Below are 25313 nucleotides of genomic sequence, written 5' to 3'. Positions count from 1 at the left end.
TACTTCAACGGAGTTTTTTGTCCAGAGGACAAACTTGTGTGGTCATTTCAATAGAGGAAAAACTGTCAGTCTCAAGTTACCAATTTTCTATAAAAAATACAGTTTCTCAATCAATCTAACTAACTTTTCTGTTAAATAAGAAATGGCTTTAGTATAAGCAGCCACTGTTATATTTTAATAGTTTTCATTGCTATTTTAAATACACCAGAGCTAGACAGCGTCCGTGGTGTTTTGGTAGCGTGTTACGCCTACTACACCAAAAATTCTGGAATCTTGCCTGGAAAAAGCAACATCACGCGATTTACATTCGATCAAATTTTTTTTGTTCATTTCACTGTTAAAACGGTTAATTCAGAATCAGAAATTTGTTCTAAGTTGATTCAACAGCTCAATTTACAGATACATCGGTTGAATTCGGTAGATTTTATAAAAAGAAGGTTTTAAAGTTTTGCAAACCGTGATTTAAAAGCCATTTCCTATATCAGAAAAATGGAAAAAATGCTAAATTTCGTTACCAGAGACCGATAAATTAATGAAACTTGATATGTTGGTTGACTTTGTGACGAAAAATATATACTTGGTAAAATTTAGGAAACGAGCCGGAGCCGTGCAAATCTTGCGCAACCCATATCAAAGTATCTTATCAAATATCAACAAAAATCAGCTGTTCTATCAATCAATTAAAACTTGCAGCTTGCGCTGCCATCTAGCGTATGATAGCAACTGCCAGTAATGCAGTGCAAATATTCACAATTCTTTGTGTGCTCACAATCGTTTATTTTTAACAAATTCTTTCAATAAAATATAGCTAAACAAAAGCTCTACAACCAAAATTGCCAAAAGCTCGCTAATAGCCCGAACCTCCATCGTTACAACCTGTTGAGGTTTTCACTTTTAGCAATTAAATGGTATCTTACAATGTGGCAACTACATTTCGTTTCCTGTATGTCATAATTAAAAATATTGCGGATTCTGTAATTCCTTTTCCGTTTTTGTTATCTCTCTCTCTCTAAAAGATCTCGCTAAGGTGAACACGTTTCTTTTGATACGTCTTGTATATTTCATAAATTGTAATCAATACTCATCTATTAATTACTTAAATTAAATCATTTATCACATAGCATAAACCTTTGTCGTTATTACTTGGTCTGTTCTACGTTTTTATTTTGGGTGATCCTGAAAAATCTTCTTTATCTTAACAGGTTATGGGCCCAGGATCCTAACTGCACAAAACGCATAACATTTTTATATGGAAAGTAAAGAACCATCTTCCCATATAGATTCTGCGATTGGAACGGAGCTTACAGAGAGTTTAACCGACGGTGATAGGTCTATTCAAGCCGAGGGTGAAGACATTACTGAGACAAAGATGAGTGAATCGAAGGTGTATCACATACATCGTTTTAATGGGCAGAACTACCAACTATGGCGTAGACAAATGGAAATATACATGGTTGAAAATAAGCTAAAGAAATATATCCTGGGAGCGGAAAAGCGAACGGACTCAAATGCCACAAAATGGGACGAAAAGGATGCAGAAGCGCAAGCCTTCATCATGAGAGGTATCGAGCTTGAACAATTAAAGTATCTTACAGAATGCTCTACAGCAGCCGAGATGTGGTCTAAATTAAAAGCTGTCCATGGCGAAAAAAGCGAGCAATCAGCGCAGGTTCTCTTAGAAAAATTTATGAGTGCTAAAATGAGCGATGAGCAGCCAATTGTCGATTACGTCGCAGATATTACATCCGTAGCACAACGACTTAAAGATATGGAGTTAGAGCAGAAGGAGCCTATGGTAATTGCAAAAATCTTAAGCAGTTTGCCAGCTAGATTTGATCATGTACGTACAGCCTGGTATGCAGTTCCACGTGAAAGCCAAAATATTGAGCGGTTAACAGAGCATCTAGTAAACGAAGAAAGTTTCATGAATTCCCGATCAAATGTAGACACCAACAATGTGAGCAATTCGGTCTACTCAGCAAGTAAATTTAGAGGCAACAACAACTATTCAGCAAACAAAGGTAAGAACAACAATAATGCAAAACGAAAAGGCAATTGCAACTATTGTCATAAGCCTGGCCATTGGGCTCGCGAATGTCGAAAACGTCAAAAACATCAACAAAACGTAATAGAGAAGAAAAATGAGTCTCAAAATCTATTACTTGAAAGTAAAACAAATGACAAGAAAGGGCAAACAAAAGAAACAGCTGATCGTCAAAGCTCATATTTATTTATTTTGAACGCATCAAAAAATGCAAATAAAGTTGAGAATGTTTTCTATGCAGATTCTGGTGCAACAGATCACATGTCATTTCAGAAAGAACTCTTAACGAATTTTAATAACAAAGTGAGCAACGTATATGTAAAAGTTGGCGACGGCAGGCGTCTCAAAGTTGAAGGTAAAGGCGATATCGAGGTACGTGGCTACATGAACTGCTTGCACATAATCAAGGACGTTTTACTAGTTCCAGATTTAGACAAAAATTTCATTTCAATATCTAAAGCAACCAGAGGTGGTGCAAGTGTAGTATTCGAATCTGGTGGTAAACACGTTTACTTTATGAATGAAAATAATGTAATTAGCAAAGGTCAAATTGAGAGCGGCTTGTATCGTATGGACTTGAAACCAGAGGTGGCATCAGCTGCAAATGTTCTAACATCTGAGACTGCAATGTTATGGCATGAGAGATTGGGTCACGTGAACTTTAATACACTTCAAAAAATGTGTGAGAGGAGTGTGGTAGATGGGCTGAATCTAACCGATATACAAACAACCAATGTATTTTGTGAAGGCTGCGCATACGGAAAACAGCACAGACAATCTTTCCCAAAAAGCAGGGCGAAACGTGCCCAAGTACCCGGAGAAGTTTTTCACATGGACCTATGTGGAAAGATGAGTATTCCATCGGCTGGTGGGTCCAATTATTTTCTTCTTTTGAAAGATGACTACTCGCGTTATTGTTTTGTTTATTTTTTGAAAAATAAAACAGATGTTTATAAAACACTTTCGCAGTTCTTGGTAGACGTTCGAGCAGACGGACATTCTGTACAGCGCATACGTTCAGATGCTGGTTTAGAGTTTTGTAATGAACACATTTATCAATTGCTCCTGAAAAACAGCATAAAACACGAAGTTACTACGCCAAGAGCGCCCGAACAAAATGGTTTTATTGAAAGGCAAAACAGAACCATAGTTGAAAGTGCAAAATCAATGCTTCACAGCAGGCACTATGCAAGTATAAGTGTCCGTAATAACTTTTGCGTTATTAACTGCTGTTTACATGTAAATATGTATGTTTAATAACGGGTGAGCTCTCACTGTTGCCTTCTATGCATGTGGCTGAGAAATATGCAATCAAAGTCAATTGTGTTTTTTTTTACGTTTAAATTATGTTAAAATATGAACATTATGAAGTATATCCTCATTGTAGGTTATATGTACATTGCTTTTTTACCCCATCCAATAGGATAATTTTGAACAACTTTTCAAATAGTTGTACAGCTTGCGAAATTTAAATACAATCGTAAGATCATCATGTTGATTTATTATTTTTTAAATCAAGTTTAATGCAATTTTGCTTTACATATTTTCTAGAAAACAATAACCTTAAAAGAAATTATCTGATACATCGGACGCGTTCAATTGCGAATGTCTTACTGAGAACAAACATGAAATTTTTACTTCAGGTTTATGTGGAGCGCACAGTCTTATCATGATTTGAAAAACATGCATACAACTTATATATAAAAATGGTACTCAATTAAACCACAAAAACATGCATGTATCTATCGCTGTGCTTTATCTATCAATTGCGCGTAAAAGTAAATAATACTGCGCAGTATCTATCCGAAGAGATTTCATCCAATTTGCGAGTAGCATAGTTTAAAAACTGTATCACTTAAGTTATTATGCTGACTGCGATGGAATATGCTGGGTGACTGTAGGTTGGCAGTTTAATTTTACAAAATGCCTTAATTTTACACTTAAGAGGAAAGTGAGGCTATTAATAAAAGATGCCACATTACTCTTTTCAAAGGTTTTCAAGGAGCTCCCTACAATCTTCCCTATGTTTGTTTGGGAAACACGCGCAATTATTACCAAAAACCGAAATTTTTAGGAAATTTTTTTCGCATTTAGTTGTTTTTTTATTTCTGAGTGCACATTCTAGCTAAAGTGGGTGATATTTGAGCACTACCGCAAGCAAAAAAAGCTCAGAGAAGTATCCCAGATAACATGAACCGCTGACGGTGTCGCAGGCACTAAAATATTTCTGCCAGGGTAATTTACAAATCGTATGACTTTCCTATCAAAAGTTCTGCAATGACAGGCGGCAACAATATATATTTCTGAAGCCAATTTGAAACTTGCATACTCATTGCACTTTTCGTTAACATCTATTGCTTTGTGGCCGGGGTCAGAGTAAACACTGCCTCTTTGCATTCCAGGACACTTCTTGATGAAGTAATTACTGTGTGAATTTATTGCCATAATCACCGCCTCGCGATTGCAGCTTAAGCAACCTTCCTCCAAAACTTCTTCTACATTCTTCACGGCCACATTTTCCACCTAAAAACACCGCAGTGATATGGAAGCCTTTAGAATCTACTTGTGATAAAAATATTATATCAAACAAGGTTTATACGATATGTTTTATTCACTGAAAATCACTAAAATCTCTCCCACAAACTGTGAGATTATAGATAATTTAAAATATTTGCAAAATATAAATGTATCTACATACATACACAGCTTTTGTTTAAAGTTGCAACTTTATATATTTTTTTTAATTTATTACTTTCTTATTTAAATTAAATTGCAAATGTCACCAGTTTAAGCAGCAGTGATAAGTCGCCAGTTGCCTTATATGAATTAATCACTTGAAATATTTATTATTTATAGTAAGAGCTTTAATCAATTCAAGTGTAGAAAATTGTAAATGAACAACGCCCTCTAACACATTTACTGCCGAGCTCTATAAATATAAGTTTAGTATTTAAATGCTGATTGTAAAATATTGCAGATCTAACGAGAGACTTAAGACACGAACTTCATTCCATTTATCGTATGTAATATTGTTTAGTACTTTGGTAGCTCAATTTAAATACCACAAATCCATGATCAGCAGTAAAAAGGCAAACGCATGTAAACAATCACAAATCAGGGCTTTTCTTTTGAAAGCAAGTGATTTTTATTACGATTACATAAAAATTATATTAGTTAGTGATAATTGGATAGCGCCATGAATTTACGCCATTAATTCCATACATATAAATATTAAAGTTACTTAACTCGTTTGTATAAATTAAATAACGAAAAAAAACTAAAATTAAGAACGGGAATCTATTATGAGGTTCATTTTAAATAGCACTGTCATATATTTGTTAGAAATAATTATATATTTCATGTGAAAACGGTAAAAAGCACCAAGAATAGGATGGAGAAGATGTTCAATTGTATCGCAGACAAGTCAATAAAAGCTATTGCAGCCTTGCAAATTTGCTAAAGGCCATGACTTCTATTATTTTTTGTTGGTTGGCTTCTGTGCCGCAAGGGGCGCCATTTCTTCTGGAACCAATTGCTGATGTTTTAGTATGGCTAGTCGGTAGTCCGTTCGAACCATTTGGTGTGGGCGATGAGTCTGCTAATATATTTGTGCAGAATATTTAGTTACTTCCTTAAGTTTCGGCAGTATATAACTGCCCATTCTTGGAAGCCTAGTATGTGCTAAAGCTGGGCATTCACGCAGAGAGTGCGCGACTGTTTCTTTGCTGCCTTCCTCAACGCAGCTCCTGCAAATGCTGTTAAAAGAATCACCATTACTTCAGCATTTCACCATTATGTAGTAGGTCCTCTGTTCTCCTACTAACGTAATTCAGCCAGGTTTGATTGGTTATCTTGCAGGTATCCGAGGAGTACCAGTTGGGAGCTTGCTAACACCTTAAATCTGTTATGTATGTTTCTTTTGATTGATGTAAGTGGATGATGCATCTTGACAGCCTTCAGCAATGCGACTGTCTTTGCAAGTTTGTCTGCCTTCTCGATGTTCCTGTGGCCAGGTACCAAGATAAAATCTATGTTTGCGAAGTAAGCTGTGCCTTGAAGCGATGGGGATAAATGCACACTACACGCCTTATGACATCTGTCAATAATCTTATTACATAGCAACACCGGAAAGGCTTAGGAGAATACTGCGTGTGGTCATACTGCCTCAAGTTTGGACAGTTAGACTCATGCAGTCTTACTGCCAAATAAGTTGCATTTTCACGTATGTGAAGGTTCAGAGGCAGTTGATATAGGAGCATATTTAGTGTGCCAGTTGGATACGACCTCCGTGCACTTGTTACCCCTCCGTGGAATGCCGAACAGCAGGCATTATGTTCATCTTTTTAATTTATATTGTTTGTCAATAACCCGCGACAATGCTATAGTTAGTATAGATCTGACCACAGCCTTATATAGCCACATCTCGAATTTGCGCTTAATTCCCCAGTTTCTGCCTTTGTAAGCCTTTGTAAGCCTTTTGGACCGTATGTTCGATATTCGATTCGTGGTATTTTGTTCTTGTTACTAAACAGTATCAGCTTCCTTTTGTTAAGGTTTACTTTAAGGCCCCTTTTGACTGTCCAGACGTTAATCTACTCTATTTGAATCAGACAAATGATATTAAGATATATGAATGGTAGAGCTGGGAATGTTCGATTATTCGAATGATTGGAATGCTTTAATATTTGATTTTCACAATTCGATTAGCTGAAATCGAATAATCGTACATTGTCGATTAGTAGAACAATCGATGCTAAACGATTATTGGAATGTAGAAATATTCATACATAAACTTGAATGCATAATAATTTAATATGTCTCAAGAGTGTGACCGTCCTAAAAAGATTCGTTTTCGGCACACGCAGAAAAAATATTTCTATGGACCGGGGTCTGGAACTGGCCCCGTATTGGGTTCAATACCTTCCCAGAAGTGGGAGAATATGGAGCAGTCCCTCTGCAAGGATTTTCTAGGAGGAGGAAAATTTGTGGGAGAGACACAACAAATTAAATGGGGTTACACTGAAATGACAGCACTTGGTCAGGATTTTTGTCGACATAAAACCTGCTCCATACAGCATACCTATACCGCACTTTCTATTACTCTATACACTACATATACCAATATTACACACTACTCCTGCATTTACATTATACATGTATTTCCCATATAGCATGCCCATTCCAAATCTACACTTACGCTTACACCTTAGACCTTACGCTTACATTCAGGATTCCCACACCGTGAGCAAATAATCAGCCCTATTCTGCATTTCGATTACGTTCCCGTTCTACGCTCCGCTTTAATCGAAGTTTGCTATTCTGCATTACGACGGAATCGTAAAGAGAAGAGGAAGACCAAATGATTTTTCGAAATCAGCTGTTGGTACGGAATGTGTGAACATTGGAACAAAATAAATTTAAGAAAATTTGTAAAAAACACTAGGGGGGACTCATGTAACCGTATAAATGCCTTATAAAGTGTGTAAACGTATAAATTTATCTAGTGCGTAAACGAGCTGTCAAATTTTGTATGAAAAATCATTTACACAATTTGTATAAATTTACGCGCACATTTCATTGTGTAAACGCGATAAACTCGAAGGAATGCAACCTTGCAGACATTACAGCAGGCATTTTCATCAGAAATCTCCAACATCAGCAAGTAAAGGCGTTTTAGTTTTGATTTTTCACTTAATCTTGGTATTTTTTAATTTGTATAACAATCAAAAAAATTTTGTTTGGCAATAATACAGCTGATAAATAATCAAGTTTATCAAGAGTATTGCCAGGTGCGTTCATATAACCGCGTGTGTAAATGGATATAATTTTACACCTTATAAGTTTATATGCTATCATGAGTCCCCCCACTGAAAAACGTTTAAATTTTATTATCCACGCCAGTTTGTACTTAAAAAAGCAATAGAATATATTGTCGCAGTGTTATATTTTTTTGAGTGAAGTGCTTTCATAATTGTAAGTTTGTTTTTGTCGTTCTTTTGGTCAATTCCCTGCCGTGGCCACCAAGTTTTGTTAAAACGGATTTCTGCACGAATATAGTTGATATTTTCTAAATTTTAAGGATGCTAATTTCATTGCACTGACTTAAAATACTTTATAAAGGTTTATTTATTCTTTCCGCAAGGATTGTTTACGTTTTCGCTGCACCTTCCTCTATGCCGGCAGCTTGCTTTGGCATATAACTGGACCCAACGAACAGACACAAATTATAGCTGTCTATTATAATGGAATCAATAGCCGCGGCATTATTTATGGAGTTGGAAAGCAACGCATACGAAAATTGCCAGGCGAGAATGGAAAGGCAAATATTGCGAGACGAGTGACGAATTGTAAGAAATTGAACTTAAAAGTGGTAAAGTTTAATGACTTATTTTCTTATTTAGGTTCAAAAAAAAAACTATCGACTTAACAAGGATGCTTTCAAGTATGTGTTAGATACTTTTGCGGGGCAAATACGTCCAAGGACATCGACATGTTGTTTTTGACCTGGAAACATATAAAAAACAATCATCATCAAGCATTCTACGTTTCTTAACAAATTTTACTTATATTTTTGTTAAAATTTTGTTATAAATTAATAAAAAATTAACAAGAAAATATTTTTCCGCCAACTAATTTGCAACGTAGAAAAACGGAACTACGATCGAAATGCAGAATACAAAAAATCGAACGATTCGAAGTTGGATCGAAAGAGATTGGAACACAGAATACCAAAATTGTCAAATCGAAAAAATTCCAATCCAAGTCGAAATGCAGAATAGGGCTGAATATCGTAAGATATTAACGTAAATAAAAACACACAAAGTCAGCCTTAGCAAGCACAATCCAGAGTTGCCAGAGCTTGAAGCATTTTCTGCAAAAAAAAACACACATAGTCAGCTTTAGCAAGCCCAATCCAGAGTTGCCAGAGCTTGAAGCATTTTCTGCTAAAAACAACTCCCTAATTTGAAAACTTCACCACCGATATTTGCCTAGCTATTAGCGTAGAATACATGTGAATGTACGGTTGGGGTGTGCTCTACTCATTGTGTATTATACATGCGATAAATAATTTGATAATGATATTTCATAGCTGTCCCTACATACATACATCAACTTTGCTCTACGAGTACTTCCCAACATATTTGGCTATGCTGGTTCGCTGCACTGACATTGAAGGTGTGTATGTATTTGTGTGATTAGCGTGATGTTGTCATCATTTTACTTGGTATTTGTTTGTTCTGTTTGAGCGACTTTGCCAAAAAGGCACTTACATTTTTTTCTCGAATTTTTTAGTGTTTTCTTGTTGTTTTATTTATTTCTCTGCACGCATGTGTGAATTTTCTTAATTCATAACAATTCAACTCAGGGTTTAATTTTGGGTGTTATTGTCGTTTTAACAAGACAAGTTAGCTTTACTTTTAGCATGAGTAAGTTATGCAAAAATGTGTTAGAGATGACAACTTTTAAAAATTATTGTTCAGCGTTGTGCATATGAAAGAATGAGAGAGAGAGTATTTAACATATTTACTAATTTTTAGTTATTTCAGTTTAAACAAAAATAAATAAATTTTCATAACATACTAAGAGCGCCCACTAATGAGATTAATCGGAAAGAGAAAATATGGAATACTTAAAAACATCACACACCGCAGTTACTTGACCAGTTCATTGTTTTTGAATAGGTGAAGATGATCCCGTTCGGGATGTATTGCTATTGATACGTTCTACTGATAGTAGAGCAGTGGTCGGCAAAAATTTAAATGTAAGTGTATTAGTGAGAACTAGAGCACAGCACCCAGTAGGAAATTACAATTAAAATGCAACGTGCGTTTATTAAAAAGAGTTATACCAAAATTTTTTAAAAATTAAATTTTTGATTCAGAAATATTTGAAAATATTCCCAAGCCAATTCATAAAGTTTTACACGCTTTAAAGGGTACCCGATATTTTTACATGCGAATATCCAAAAAGAATGCAAATACATTTTTGCAACCATGGAAATACAAAATGTTTAAGAAATATGTGGCTGACTTAAAAAAAATACATAAAGACACATTAATGCCAATTTTTTTACTACTTCGCTAAGTTACTTTAAACATTATAAAATAATTTTTTCCAATGAAGAAGTTCAATTTCTTGGCTCAGAAAATAAAGGAGTAAGATGCTTACACCTTTGTTAAAATAATTAAATAAAAATAATTAAACATGCAACACATGGGAAAGTTATTAAATATAACATATCTGAAAAGGAAAAACCCCAAACCAAAACATGTTTGGAAGTTGAGCTACATATGAAAAGGCCGTCTTGCCGTTGCGTTTCCTCGTACTAAAATTTCTCATAGGGAATTTTAACATTTGTGCGACAGCCGTGCGCAGTGTTTATTCGTCGCTATTTTGCTAACGACTGACGATGGAGAGTAAGACGGCCCATACATTAAACAAAAGCCATGCGCAAATATAAAACGACGGAATTTGTGCAAATGAAAATTTTGACATACACGGCTCAAAAACACTGCGCAATATTCATTTTTAATGTAGCGCAACAAATGAAACATGTGTTTTAATTGTATAAAGAAGGCACTAATTTTATAAAAAAGCACTATTTATTTTCCACAGTGCTGGTAATTCACAGTATAAGTCGAAAAACCCGCACCAGAAGTGTTTATTTTCCATTTTATTTATAATATATATATTTTAGTTGCAAGACCATCTCAACTCATTGCAGCACTGCGCAATATTCATTTTTCAACTAACACAACAAATGAAACATGTGTTCTAATTGTATAAAAAATTATTATGTATTATTGAATTTGTGTGAATTCCTGTTACAAACTAGAGATGGTCCTTAAGCCTTCGATATTAACATTTTTAAGCACCAATTACTGATATTATATTATCAGAAACCAAAGGTAAACTGTGTAACATTCACCACACACGAGCATGTGCAATATTTGCAGACATGCGTAAATATCAAAATCGTTTTGATTTTAGCGCAGCTCTCTGCGCAAATAGCGCAACCAGTACACACACCGGGCAAATCCTTGTGCAAATTCGTAATTGGCACAAGGATACTTGAGCCGTGTAATTGGCGTATAAGAATATGTGTGAAGCAAGTCTGGCTCAATTGAGCTACGGCGTGCCGACCACTGTAGTAGAGCAAATTGAAGATATTTGTTACGAATGTAAACATGGTGGAAGATGCGTTTCTTTTGGCGTTTTGCTTTGGTTTGTCGTTATCATGAGAAGACAACGACTTTTCGACCCCTCCAATTTTCATGAAAGTGGATTTAAGTCGCTTATTATGACAGGTATGTCCATCGTGGGAATATACCAAAGGCCTGAACTCATTCAACTTTAACATCGTTTTGGCGATGGCGTCACTTTGAAAAAATTTACTTTGAAAGTTTTCCTGCCACAATGAATACAGTAAGAAAGCTGAAGTTTTAATTTTTCATTCGAAATATATATACAACATATTTTTAAGTTCAAACGAGAAGAACTTTTTGTAAATTAGTAGTTTCACGAGGTTTGAATAGATAAATTCATCTTGTTGTTGTTTTTATTGCTGTAGCAGCGCTTTGCCCCCTTCATACATCGGGTATGTTAGGGTTGCTTATGGATAGGTTAGAGTTTAACCTACCCCAGTCAACTGTGAGCTTAGCGTATTTGTCTTTTAGAGCGGGGTTCGCTGGGCATTTGTTAGCATAGGAATTTGACGACTTGCTGTGGATGTCTCTGAGAGCCCATTTTTTTTTGCTTCTTTTCTTCATACGGCTAAATTTTTGAGTGTCGCATTTTTGCATAGTGCTTACGAAGATGACTGCTTCAGTTCCTGGGATGCACGCCTTCCTCAACCAGATATTGAGATGCCCAGGTTTCTAAGTATTTAACAGAAACTGCTTGTTACGTTAGTTGGTTTCTTAGGCTTTTCAGCGATGATGAAACTAGGCAGAGACAGATTGAAGACGAGCGCCAGGTATTTCAATCCCTCATAGCCAAGGTTGTTAAGCATCGGCATGGTAATCTCGGATACGGGACTACTGCGTTAGATAATTTAGTATGTTCGATGGCTTCTTTAACCTGTGTGGTGGTGATGGTAATAGGAGACGAGCTGTATTTATGCTTATGTGTGCATCTATTTGCTGGCTGTCTGAATGTCGACGGCCGAATGCATTACGTATTGCCGGCAGAAAGTGCTCGCGGCTTTCATCGCATCCGATAGCACTTTATCAAGTCACTTAATACAATACATGGAATAATATTTGCAAACAAAAACGTATGCTAATCCATTTGCATATAAGACGAAATCTATGCAGATTTAAAAATTAAAAGTAAAAAAGGCTTTAATATTATCGCAGTTGGTTAGTTGTGCAGCTTATAATCCATAAAGTCCTCTACATAGAGGTCATATGGCATTTCGTTTGATTTTTTGATAATCATTGTTAATCCAACTTTTTACCTTCAACTATAATAAGGAGAAACTTTCACTGAAAGTTGAAAATATTGAGAGCGGTTTTCACCATCTCCACTTTTCGTTAACTGACACTAATCTCACAGATCATCGAACAATTTGTGGCTATAAATTGCTAGTTAGCGCTAACGGCATGATAAAAATATAGAAGCGTAGTTCCACTTGTTCTTTTCCGCCATTGCCAACATTTAACAAAAACTGTGTTTTGACATTCTCTTGACCGTCCCAAAACGAGGTTTTTGTTTGCAATTCTACTTGTCTCTTTCTTTAAATATTTTGGTCTATTTTTTGATGTTCTAAAAGCTTTTCAAGGCAGGTATTGAAGACAAGAGCAAAAAAGAACTGTATTTGCAGGAAAATAGAGATCTTGCTCCTTCGTATCCAGTTAAATTTAACTATTGCTCCGAGCTTGACCCATAGCAAACATATATCAATCTCTTTTCCATTTTTGGATCTTAAGCCATTGATAGCACAGGCAGCTTGTCACTAATGTTAGGGCTAAGTCCTACTATTAAGTTTGAGTGGGTTAGACACTTGCGCGCGGAAGTTGTGCTGTATTTGAACACAGCCTTTCTCTCACTTTTATTGATATATGAACGTGTGTTAAGACAGGTACTCCGGTTTTACTTTGATAACGAAGAAAAATGCTGTGACTCCTTCTTTATAAGAAGGTTAACGGAGCGACGAAGCAGTTCCTGGCTGTGACGCTGATAGAAGCTGGAATTCCAATGGAGTTAGGTTTAAATATTTAAAGAACTTTTTCCACACTTTCAAAGGCAGAGCAAGATTTCCATTTGAGGTAAAGTCTCATGACGTGTCGGACCGGAATTAAAACCGTAATATACCGACACGGGACTGAAAAGTACTCCGCATATATCGTTTCTCCTTATAAGAAAAGAGGCGGGATATATGTTGTACCCAGGACAAAAAGAAGACGTAGTCACAATGCACACAACCTTGTAGGGGGACAAAGAAATTGCTTAGCAATGGTTTGCAGAATAGTTTTCCCACCAAAGCAGTCAGGGGTTAAGAAGCAATACTTTCCTTTAAGGAGTATACAGATTTACTTTACTATTTGGATTCGACATTTCAGTTTAATTTAAATCAATTCACCTTTTAACAGAGCTCTGTAGTTATTTATCCTTTGAATATTGGTAGTTGAATAAAAATACCCAAAAAAAAAATTTTTAATTTCCAAAACACAATTTTGTTGAGGTAGCAAAGCCTTTTCAGAATTTGACAAATTGTAGAATGTATTTGGCCCTTAATTCCCTTAAACTGCCGGGTTCTGGTCAAGGGTAGTTATGACATTTTTCTAGAGAATAGGCAAACTTACGGTACATACGAACATTGGAAATATATTTAGATGATATGACAGCGACAATCGACATATCTGCGTATTTATTTACTTAGCTATTAATACAGAAGATTTGGCCATTAAAATACCTTTGGCTATTCTAAATTTCAAAAGCGGCCTTTAGTCTTGCTTATACGATAATTTAGTGCATGCATTTTTGTTGTTATATTTGAGTTTTTAAGATATCGTCGACGCAAGGATAAAAGCTGCTAACTTCATCCGGAAAAATCAATTGAATGAAAACGTTGAAACATCACAATGTATTGAAAAGATAGGATGTGAGCAGCTTTTTATAATTTTGCTGGAGTTCGAAGGTTTTTTTTTTTGCTCATAAAGATTCAAATTTTTAATGATTATTTAAAGAAAATAGGATGACCATATTTATATCCCGCAAGTCGCGTCAAATACCGCGGAATCAGCCTGCTTATTATAGCGCATAGCATAGTCCAACAAACTGATAAGATCTTATCAATGCGCCTTCAGACCTGGTAAATCTACTGTCGACTAGATTTTCACGATGCGCCAGATCCTGGAGAAGACTCACGTTAAGAGAATCAGCACTCACCATATGGGATTCAAGGGGTTGATAAGATACTGTCTTGTGTAAATCTTGAAGACCACAGAATATCCGATCACGAAACTATTTCATTTGCTATAAAAGTAAGTAATTCAAACCCGTTACGAAGAGTCGTTTCATCACTATCCTGGGAGAATTATTCTGCCGATAACTTGCCGACTCTACTAAGGAATTGCGATCTCAGTTTAATAAGAAGCATGAATGTCAACGACATGGTCTAGATTGTATGGGAGCACTAACGGTCTAAAAAAACAGTACGGTAAAATTAAGAAATAAATGGTATGACCAAGAATTGACAGAATTGAATAAACTAAAATACCGGTTGCACGCACAAGCTAGAGCAACGGGTGACTATACCGAATATAACATGGTCGCGAGGTACTACAAAAAACTAATCAAATTTAAAAAGATTAAATACATTGAGAATAATATTGATATCAATAGTTCAGATAGCAAGCTAATGCAGAAGCATCTTAAGCATGCTGTAAACTTAACGGGACCACAAGAAAGATTTTGACGGTTATCGTAAAAGGTGTGACATATGATACACCTCGCGATATTGCTGAAGCATTGAACTCCTTCTTTTTAGATAGCATTGTTGATATAAACAGGGAAATTGAAGTTGTTCAGAGTCAGAACGACTTCCAATTTACAGCTAGGTCATGTTTAAAATTCGAAGAAATTACGGTTGAGGATGTTATACATATAGCAAAAAGGTTCAAAAATAAAACTGGGGGGGGGAAAAATTTACTTTCAGAAGGCGTAATTAAAGATTCGGTATCGTATATGGGTTTCTTCTATGCAACCACTATAAACAAATCCATGACTACTGGAATATTGCCAGATATGTGGAAAATTTCGACAATAGTACCAATTAGGAAAGTAAAAGATTCAATAATGGCAGAAGAACTAAGACCGATAAATACATTGCCGAACATAGAAAAAATGCTGGAAATTGTAATAAAAAACCAACTGCTTAATTACTTAGAAAGTAATAAAATTCTTATAAAGGAACAATCCGGTTTCCGAGAAAGGCACTCTTGCGAGACGGCGTTAAATTACGTCATATCTAGCTGGAAGGAAGAGCTTAGCCTAAAAAAACATATAATAGCAGTTTTCATTGACCTGAAAAGAGCGTTCGAAACAATTGATATGAATATAATGCTCGATAAACTACAAAAAATTGGTATTAGGGAAAATGAATTGCAGTGGTTTAGAAGCTTCTTATCAGACCGGAAACAAAGAACAACCATCGAGTCAGTAGTCTCATCCGAGGCACAAGTGGACATAGGTTTACCACAAGGGTCGGTATTAGCACCAATCCTGTTCAACATTTACATAAAAGATATATCACCAGCACCGAAATATAGTATAATCAGGTTGTTTGCAGATGATGCGCTACTTGAAGTAAATGAAACGGACATTTCAATAGCAAGGAGCAAAATGCAAGAAGATTTGGACTCAACTCAAGCTTAACGTTAACAAAACTAAGTTCATGGTTTTATCTAGGACGACCAATAAAGAATCAATTAATTTAGATCTAAAAATAATGAATACGAGCATTGAGGATGTCAAAATATTTAAGTACTTAGGGATCCTGATTGACAATAAACTGAGGTTTACGGATCATATTGATTATATTGTTGCCAAAATGGGCAAAAAAATGGATTTTGGAAGAGATCGTGTAAACTTATTAGTAAGAAATATAAGTTGAAAGTTTATAGATCCATCATAGAACCGCACTTCTTATATTACCCTACAATATGCTTTATTGCCAATGAAACACAAGTAGACAGGTTACAAATTATGCAAAACAAAGCTATGAGATTTATATTGAAAGTGAGGTACGACACTTCCATAAAGAGTATGCTTAATGCACTGGTTGAGTGTAAACATTTGATATTTTACCATAGTATGAAATTTGTATTTTATATCAAGCATGGTAAATTACGAGCCTACCTAAGTGAAAAACTTGTTTATGTGAATCAAACCCATTCTTGCATTATCAGGGAAAATAATAATTTTAGATTACCTCTTCTCAAAACAGAAATGGACAAGCAAAAATATTTTACAAAGGCCTGAAATGTTTTAATGAACTACCTAATCATGTTAAAAATTGTGAAAACTTAAACACCTTCAAAAAAAGTTTATTAGAATATTGCAAAACCCTTCCAATAAGATAAAATATTTTGTATCTGTATTTCATGTTATTGATGTTTGAGCGTACATGGCAATCCAAATAGACACAGAGGAACCTTATGCATCAGGTCAAATACATATATTGCTCGCAATCAAATTGGGAAAGAATTCCTGAAAATATCGTCCTAGCCAAACAGATGGAGTGTTCATGTGAATTACGTATATTCCTACAATAATGATATATTATAATTAATTATGTTTACATAAAAGCTGGTACAGGGAGGATTGGAAACACGTCCTTTCCAACCGTCCGATAAGAGTGGCTCATTCTGCTGTGTTGCTAGCTTTTGGGTTGACCGGAATCAAATGCATTCCGACAGCATAAATAATAAAACTGTGTAATCATACGTCTTGGAGTAGGGCAGAATTGAGTACACGTCCTTCCAACCTCCCAATGAGATGACTCCAAGACTCGCCCGTTGCGACCGCCAGTTCCCGTGCTGATCGGAATCTCATGCATTTCGATACCCCAAACGCTAGAAATCCTATTATTATTAAAATATATTTATAATTTGTAATAATCTAAGTTTAAGGCTTAAAACGCCGTAATAATAAATAAATAATAATAAATAATAAGCGCAATACAAAGCTTTATAGCTTCAGCGCTTCCGCAACACAATTGTCAACCTCAAATATGAATGTATCATACACGTGTATAACAAAGACGTTTAATGTGGTATTAGTCGTTCCCGAGATGATCGGACTAGTAAGTCAATGGTACTTTTAACCGGAACGTATCGGATCTGTATCCAGCAAAGAACCATCAACATCGACAACACACTCCCCAAAACCTTAAGGGAGTGTCTTTATCGTTAATACAACAACAACAGAACTCGCCATATTTTCGTCGACTTCAAAGCAGCATTTGACAACGCGAAAAGAAGCTGCGTGTATGCTGAAATGTTTCAATTTAGGTTCCCTGCAAACCTAACCTGCCAAATTATGTTGAGCAACCATTAGCTCCGTGAGGAGGGAACTCTCTGAGCCATTAGAAACCAAACGAGGCTTTAGATAAGTCGACTCAATTTTGCGCGATTTCTCTAACATAATGCTGAAGAAGATAATTCTAGCGCAAAACTTACCCGTGATGGTACAATCTATTATAAGACCGTAGAATTACTATCGTATGCAAATGATATTGATATTATTGGCCTGAACAAACGCGCTGTGAGTTCTGCTTTCTCCGGATTAGATAAAGAAGCAAAAAGTGGGTCCTGCGGTAAATGAGGACAAGAGAAAGAACTTCCTGTTGAGGGATATAATTGGAAGGATATCCTTTCTTTGGGAACCAACATTAACAGCAAAAAGAATTTCAGCTTAAAAAACATACTAAGAATAAATCTTGCCAACAAGCGCTACTTTTGACTGAGTAGGCATGTAAAAGGTAAAGTCCTCTCTCTTCGATCAAAATTCACCTGTCCTGATGTATGGCTCGGAATCATGGACGATGTCGACAGAAGATGAGATGGTTCTTGGTGTGTTCGCGAGAAAAGTTCTCCGGAAGACATATGGTCCTGTACGTGATGCCAACGGTGAGTACCGAAGGAGGTATAATGATGAGCTGTATGAGCTTTACGCAGATATGACGATAGTGTAGCGAATAAATACCCAAAGGACCAAGACGCTACGGCCACAAAGGTATATCAGTCGACACCGCAGTTTGAAAGCAGAGGAAGACCACCACTGCGTTGGGAGAAGCAGTTGGAGGGAGACTTGACTTCCCTAGGTGGAATAGCTGGCGTGACTTGTTAAGAAACGGCAAAAATTGATTAGGCAGTTAAGAGCCAATTAATGATGATTATACTTATATCTTTCACAAACTATCATGTGGATATTGAAAGGAGATTGTGATTGTGGTCCAAACTCCTTATTTTGTTTAAAAGGACCGTAGACGAATATAAAAGGGTTTATCTTTGTGGAAAATAACTTAATGGCATTGCTAGTTTGCTTTTAAGGCGTATTTATAACAAGAAAATAAAAAAAAATGTATTTACTAATTTGGGAAAAATTTAAACAACGTGACATCAGGACGGACAAGGCGACAGCTTTTTCGATTATACCTTGTAAATTTCTTCAAAGCCTTTTCTCCCGTGAGTGGGATTAGAACCCGCACTCCTACGATGGTTGAAGTGCTACAAATTAATAATTTAAAATTGCTTCAAATAAAGGTTTTCATACATTTAAAGCAATAAGGGTAACACCCGCTTAAAAATTCATACAAAAAAAATTTTTTTTTGAAAATGGGCATTGCCCGCAATCATTACTCTACGATAGGTTAGGTTAGGTCCATGAGGACCTCACATAAACTGAATTAGTCCTTTGTGAAAATAACTCCGTCCTCTTGGCAAATAATATAAGCTTTCTAGGACCTATGCCACATGTAGCTTTTAGATTTGACAGCTGTATCACTATAACTGAAGTATAAGCCTGGCAAGCGCAGGCACGAGCACAAAACGTGCTCCAACTTGCACTTCCTAAATCTGCTGGCATTGACCAAGTCTAATTTAAAGGCACTTGAATATTCATTCTTGCTAATCGAATGCAAAGCGAAATGGTTTGCTGCCGCACTTGTATCAACAGGCTTAAATCTGAGCTATGTATATGTATTTAAATAAATTAATCAAAAGCAGAAACTGTCCCAGAACCACCTTAATTGCCACGTCACGCCACCTATATGTAGACTTTCTTCCCTGGCAGAGCACATATTCATGGGGAATGTAAACCAGAGTTTCATTCTCCAGTTCAGGTAAATGTATCGGTGACTATAGTGCCTCGTATAGTACCCAGTGAGAGTTCGTAAGTCCTCTCTGCTCAGATTGATAAGTTTGGCTGATACTTTCGTTGCTGGGAGTAAAAATAATTTGGCCTGTCTTTGCTCTGGGCATTCAATCCGGGGTTGTCTGAACTGCTTTGTTTCCCAGTTATTTTGGTTTTCCTTGTGTGTGCTTTTGTGAGTCCGAAAGAGGCTCTGGATCACAGAATGTTGCTACAGTTGTTCATTACCTTTATTTCGCAGATTCCCGGGAACCCATCCCAGGAAACCTTGTTTTTGACTCCCAAACCCTTTAGGACTCTAATAAATTCATACACTAGCTTGGAAGGAATTGTGTAAGACTGCGAGATACGTAAGGCTTCCTGGCTGCCTGACATAATGAGGATGTTCCTCGAGAATAAGTCTCTTCGTAGACATCCTCATCTGCAAACGTCTATTGAATGGATTTCTGCATGAAAAATGGTGCGGTATACCCATTGGTATAGATTTCTTGAAGTTCGGCCCATAGATGTCAGCTTCCGTTTTTCCGTCATCAAATTTGAATCCACCGGTGAATCAGTCCCCTCAGTCAGGGTCAGTATATGGATTCCCGGTTTCCCAAAGAGTTGTGTACAATGGACACCTAAAAAATTCCGTGAGATTCAGAGTGTAGGAGCCTACATCACGTATTACTATAGGATTTTCTATGAATTTTTTCTATTATTTTCTTATACTCCGTCGTGCTTCTGCTCTTTAGCTGAGAGATGTTTTGAAGCCCAAATGCATCGAATTTTCCCTCTTTCTCTATAAGAATAGGAAAGGGAGGTATTTCCACTAAGGCACTTCACCAGGGGCCGGCCTCATCGCACTCGTTATGCCAATACAAACTGGTCGATACAGTTTGCTTAGTTTTGTTATTGCTGTTCTCTGCGTAGTCTTCGGCCACCAAATTAAGGAAGTATACCAATTTGGGAGATAGCCCCTGTGTTTCGCCATAGAGTGAAGTGTGTAAAAAGAAAGCTCTTCTTTCTTTTGGTATCACACCACCTTTCTATGATGCGCATGACTTGTTGCATGCGATTGGATATTATTACCTCGTGCGTCTCTGTGGGACACATAATTTTGTGTGTCAAATCCCTGGATTTCAGTAACTGAAGCATATCATCTACGACTAAGGTCCACAAGAAAGGAGAGAGTACACCTCGAGGGCATATCCTAGTTGCGACATTGACATAGCTGTTCCCCTAAGCTCAACGCTGATTTCTCCTCCCTTTAGCATGGATCCATTTCAAGGAACGATGATTGGATATGTAGGATACATGTAGATAAAATATTTCCTGAGAACTTTCTCTAAAACTGGCCACTGAGCCCCAGTTTCTGTAAAATTATGGATTTGATGTTTTTTTTTAAGTTTGTCATTAGGCGTGTGTTTATTTGCAAACATCTGAACAAAAGAAAAGTCTAGCACATTTTTCAATACTCTATCGGCTGGTACAAGAAAGCACCTAATTAAGAAATTATGATAATATAAAACTTTACTTTTATTTCCTTTCTAAGTTCAACTATTACTATTACTTCTATGTTAAGAAGTTATGTAATCTTTCCATACATTTTGCAAAAAAGCAATGTAGTCTGTGGATGTCATATAAACCAGGGAGAAAGATTACTTCATTTATAAAAAAACTGTCATTGCTGAGAAAACTCCTAGTGATTGAATCATGGGCAACAACAAAGTCCATATGCTCAGTCCTCTACCTTACAAAACAGAGTAGACATTTTGAAACATATGCCATTCTTATTTTTAGGTAAAGTTCGAATGTTTAAAAAATACCACTATATGTAAGCATACATCAATAAAACAAAGGTAATGATAATAAATTACAAAAGTGGGATACTAAAAATTCATTCACGAAAAGACGGTTCAAAGGGGGTAAGAAGGGCTACCGCTGGTGTCAATGTCTCACAATTAGCAGCAACCGGTATAAAAGGTGCTCCTTTAAAATCAGATGAGCGCATGCGCACCGCTGACCCAATTTGCTGCCTTTTTTAGTTCGTTACTTTATTTTCTTTTGTTGGATGGTTGAAGATGGTAGTGAAAACAAAATTGAAAGTAGGCGATGAAATGGAGATTGTACTAAAAATACACGTAATTTGCTATGTATAAGTATGGATTGAAGTAAGTACATATGTATATAGCGTATGCTAAGATATGTTGAATGTATATGTATGTATTATCTACTTCCAATTTCTTACCTCCTCAAAAAGAATGCAAATATAGTGTGAGATAGATTTTGAAATAAGAAAGTAAACAACATAAAAGTGAATTGTTCATACCGGATAATTTGTGTTTTCGTTTTTTTTCTACCTTACGAGTGTTCACGTAGCGTCAATGACCAAATCACCTGTCTCATTGATGCCTTTCACTACTTAAGTGCGACTTCACAACTTTACTCCAACTCTAGCTCATCTATCTAGGAATCTTCGTTCGGTGTTGACATTGTATATATTTGTTTACATTTTAATTTATTTGATTGCTTTTGTTGCACGGTTAGAAATTTGAGCTTAAAATTTAGACCATTAATTTAAACATTTTTTAGAAACCTCTCAATTTATAACCATGTTACCAACTAAGTTTCAAAAATATTAAAATAGAAACTTGTATACACGTCTGGGTTTAAAACAAATCTCAAGACGCTAAACTAGCTGCTGAAAATTTACAAATAAAAATGTCTCTTTATTTTCAAACCCCGATGACATTTTCAAGGTCTGATGAATTTCCTCGCAAGCGAATTACACATAAAAAAATTCAGACAGAGCAGCGCAGAGGCAACTGCTTCTCACTGTTATAAAAGCTGTTTTGAAAAGCGACCATCGTGGCTCTGTAGGACGTTAACGCGTAAAAAGCAATTGCGACTAAAACTCATCTCCGGCTTCAAGCCGAAATTGGATTTATCCTAATCAATTTTTTATATTATATGTTTAAAGAATTAAAAAAGTAAAAATAAAGACGTTTTCTCCCCTTTTTCTTAAGTAATTGAATTTTTTTGGATTTATTTCTTTTCAAGCTTTTATAAAAGGGGCCAAAAGTAGATCTTCGAAAATATCAAAAGCGGTTAATTATACAGCTAGCTATATATATCTATAATAAAAAAATGTTCGCACATCTGGTAATTGCGACGTATTTTAATGACGTGCATCGGAATATGTCATCTAAATTGAGCTAACGGGTCCTGATTTATACCTAACTCCAAAAAACGGAAAAAAACCAGATGCTTCTGAACGTTTTTTAAGTTCATGCGTGAAAGGGACTTAGCGCATTAAAATGTGCATTATTTATTTTAGCGAAGATCTGCCTATTGTTCCCTTATAATACCTTTTATATAATTATGAAAATAGACTAATTTATTCAATTAAATAAAGAAAAAAAGAGAAACACAAATTTTAACCAATTCCTTTGCATAAATTGATCAAAACGCAGTATATAGTTGGTCTTTAAACACAAACATAATGTTGATGAATTTTTAAAACTTGATCGCAAGATCCTTCCGTTTGCTATGAAACTTATAAATATCTCGCCCGAGACGTCGCCTGTCGGAATTGTTCGCTTTATTAAATACATTGTCATCGGTCTTTCCGCTGCGTATGAGATTGTGGGTCAATGAAAAGTCTTTCGATTTTCCTTAATATTTTTTTGGTATACGTGTTAAATTGTCATTGACTTCTGATATTTAAAATTTCAAGTATCAAGTTACTTAATAACGAACCCAAGATTCCAAATATCAAATTTTCTAATTATCTAGATCCGTGCGCCACCTAACGGAGTTTTTTCGTTTTGTTGTTATGGTTCGGTGACTTCAACTAAGTGGTAGGTTTCAAGTTTCTAACTCAATGAAACTCAAAATTCAAGACTCCACATATCCTATATGGATTTGATAAAGGTCTCTAAATATATCGATTTCTATTATTTCAGAGTTGGCGGTCGCCGTGGTGTGAAGGTAGGGTGCGCGTCTACCACATCAAAGCTCCTGGGTCCAAGGCTCGGGAAAAGCAAAATCAAAATATTTGGAAAAATTTTCTCAATTAGAAAAAAAAACATTTTTATGCTGGATCGGCCCTCGGCAGTGGTCCCAGTGTATTTCTGCCAAAAAAGCTTCTCAGTGAATCGGCATAATCGGCGCCCCGCTAATTTTTAGGGAAAAATTAAAAAGTAGCGTTCCGCCGATTGGAAGATCTGCCTAAGCCTTCTGGGTATTTTTATGTTCAAAGTTTTTAGTCTCTCTCGATAACCGGGAAGTTACTTAAAACTCGAATGCAAATTTTCAAAATTCTGCCGAACTTTTTAAATATCACGATCCATGCGCCACTTACCGAAAGGTTTTTCCCTTATAATGCCTTGTCGTCGGTTTCTGAAGTATTTTCCAAGTTTCGATACTCTAGGTCAACAGGAAGTTACTCAAAAATTGATTGCAATTTTGTACTTAAATTTTCCGACAAACACGAAACCGAGCAATACATACATAAATCAAATAAATAAATAAGTCAAATATATTAGAAAGAGCTCCACTTCGAACTTCGAAATATTTTGCAAGCTAAATTTGAAAATAATGGCATTAACTTTTTGCTTATCGAAAAAATTTGTTTGGCCCAATACTAAAAAAGTGATTGTATCATATTTTTCCTCATAGTTTTGAGGCTTGAAATTTCAATAATTTTTAACATGTCAAAATTTTTCAACTGTTTCAGTCTTAGTTTTTCAGAATTTACTTGCCTTTTAGTTTATTCTTATTTTAGTTGAATTTCAGCTGCATTCGCATATTGCAGCACTTCTCCTATACAGCAAATCAGCATAAAACAACAATTATTCCATTTAATTTTTTTTTTTTTTGTCAAAAACATAAAATACAAATTATTGTTCTGTTATTTTTTCCTTTTTTTTTGCTACTAAATTTTGCTAAATCACTTTTAGTTTCTTTTTAACTTTTTACAATTTACAACGAATTTGCTATGCCATTTTCGACTAAAATCGCACACACAGCATATCACCGCACTAAGCCGTTAAATTTTTTGCCGCTATAACGTTTGTAATTTTTTTCCCCAATAATATTTTCGTATTAAAAAAAAAAAAAAATATATGCCTACATATACATACATAAACAAAAATAATATTGCTAACAACACTGCTCAGCACTTTTCACATAAAATGAAGTTGCATTTTTGCCTGTTTATTAATGGTTTTTAGGTATTGGGCCGAGTTAAGCACTTAACGGTTCGAATAACTTCCACAGACTAACTGCTATACCAACGCAACCCAACGTCTTCTATTCAATTCGTTTCGCTCATGTCACCGCAGTTGTGTGTGTTTGTAGCTGTCGACGTCGGCGCACTTGCTATCAGTTAATTTTTGTTAATTGTATTAGTGATTTGCTTTCAACGGGCAAAAGTTTATGCGATTTAGTACCTTACGAATTAATTTATTAGTTTGTGGCTGTGTGCGTGCGTATGCGGTTTCTAGGAAGCTACTAGCTACTAAGGCTAAGAAAACCTTCCAGAGTTAGTACAAGTGTACCTTTTGTTTAAATCAAGAAACTAGACTGATTCAAAATAATGTTCTGGTTTCGGTTACGATTCTCGGCCTCAGCTCCGGCTCTGCAATAGAAATATTGAACTAAACAAATGAAGGGCTCTAATTTAAGGTTGCTTTTGGATACAATAGTGAAAAAGAAGAACTCCGCGCTCAAATAAATAAGTAAAAAGCAGATATAAGCAAACAATTATATTTTCATACATCAGTTCTTTTTGGAGTTATAACTCCCGAAACGGTGGTAAATGCGTGGTAAAAAAAGGCATGAGTACCAAGCACTCGTGCAGTTCGATGTGTAAACATACGAAAACGTCTAGGAAAATAAGGTGTTT

The 25313-nt window shown here is 35.8% G+C and overlaps 1 protein-coding gene across 7 annotated transcripts in view; it reads right to left on the bottom strand.

The window, feature by feature from the left end:
- The window catches only part of LOC137237161 (very long chain fatty acid elongase AAEL008004), a 127522-nt gene extending 102851 nt beyond the window's left edge, over positions 1-24671 (bottom strand). The window contains exons 1-3 of one of the 7 annotated variants that reach the window (XM_067760480.1): positions 24550-24663; positions 24169-24229; positions 23769-23989 (exon numbers count right to left, since the gene is read on the bottom strand). The gene's annotated coding sequence lies outside the window, so the exon portion shown is untranslated. Of the gene's footprint in view, positions 1-23768; positions 23990-24168 lie in introns of all 7 variants that reach the window. The other 6 variants (XM_067760482.1, XM_067760479.1, XM_067760481.1 and 3 more) reach the window with 6 other exon arrangements.
- Positions 24672-25313: the final 642 nt, after the last annotated feature.

The sequence above is a fragment of the Eurosta solidaginis genome, chromosome 1 (genome assembly GCF_040869045.1).
Source record: "Eurosta solidaginis isolate ZX-2024a chromosome 1, ASM4086904v1, whole genome shotgun sequence".
NCBI lineage: Eukaryota > Metazoa > Arthropoda > Insecta > Diptera > Tephritidae > Eurosta > Eurosta solidaginis.
The sequence above is the reverse complement of the archived record's forward strand: the minus strand, read 5'-3'. Positions and strand labels throughout refer to the sequence as shown.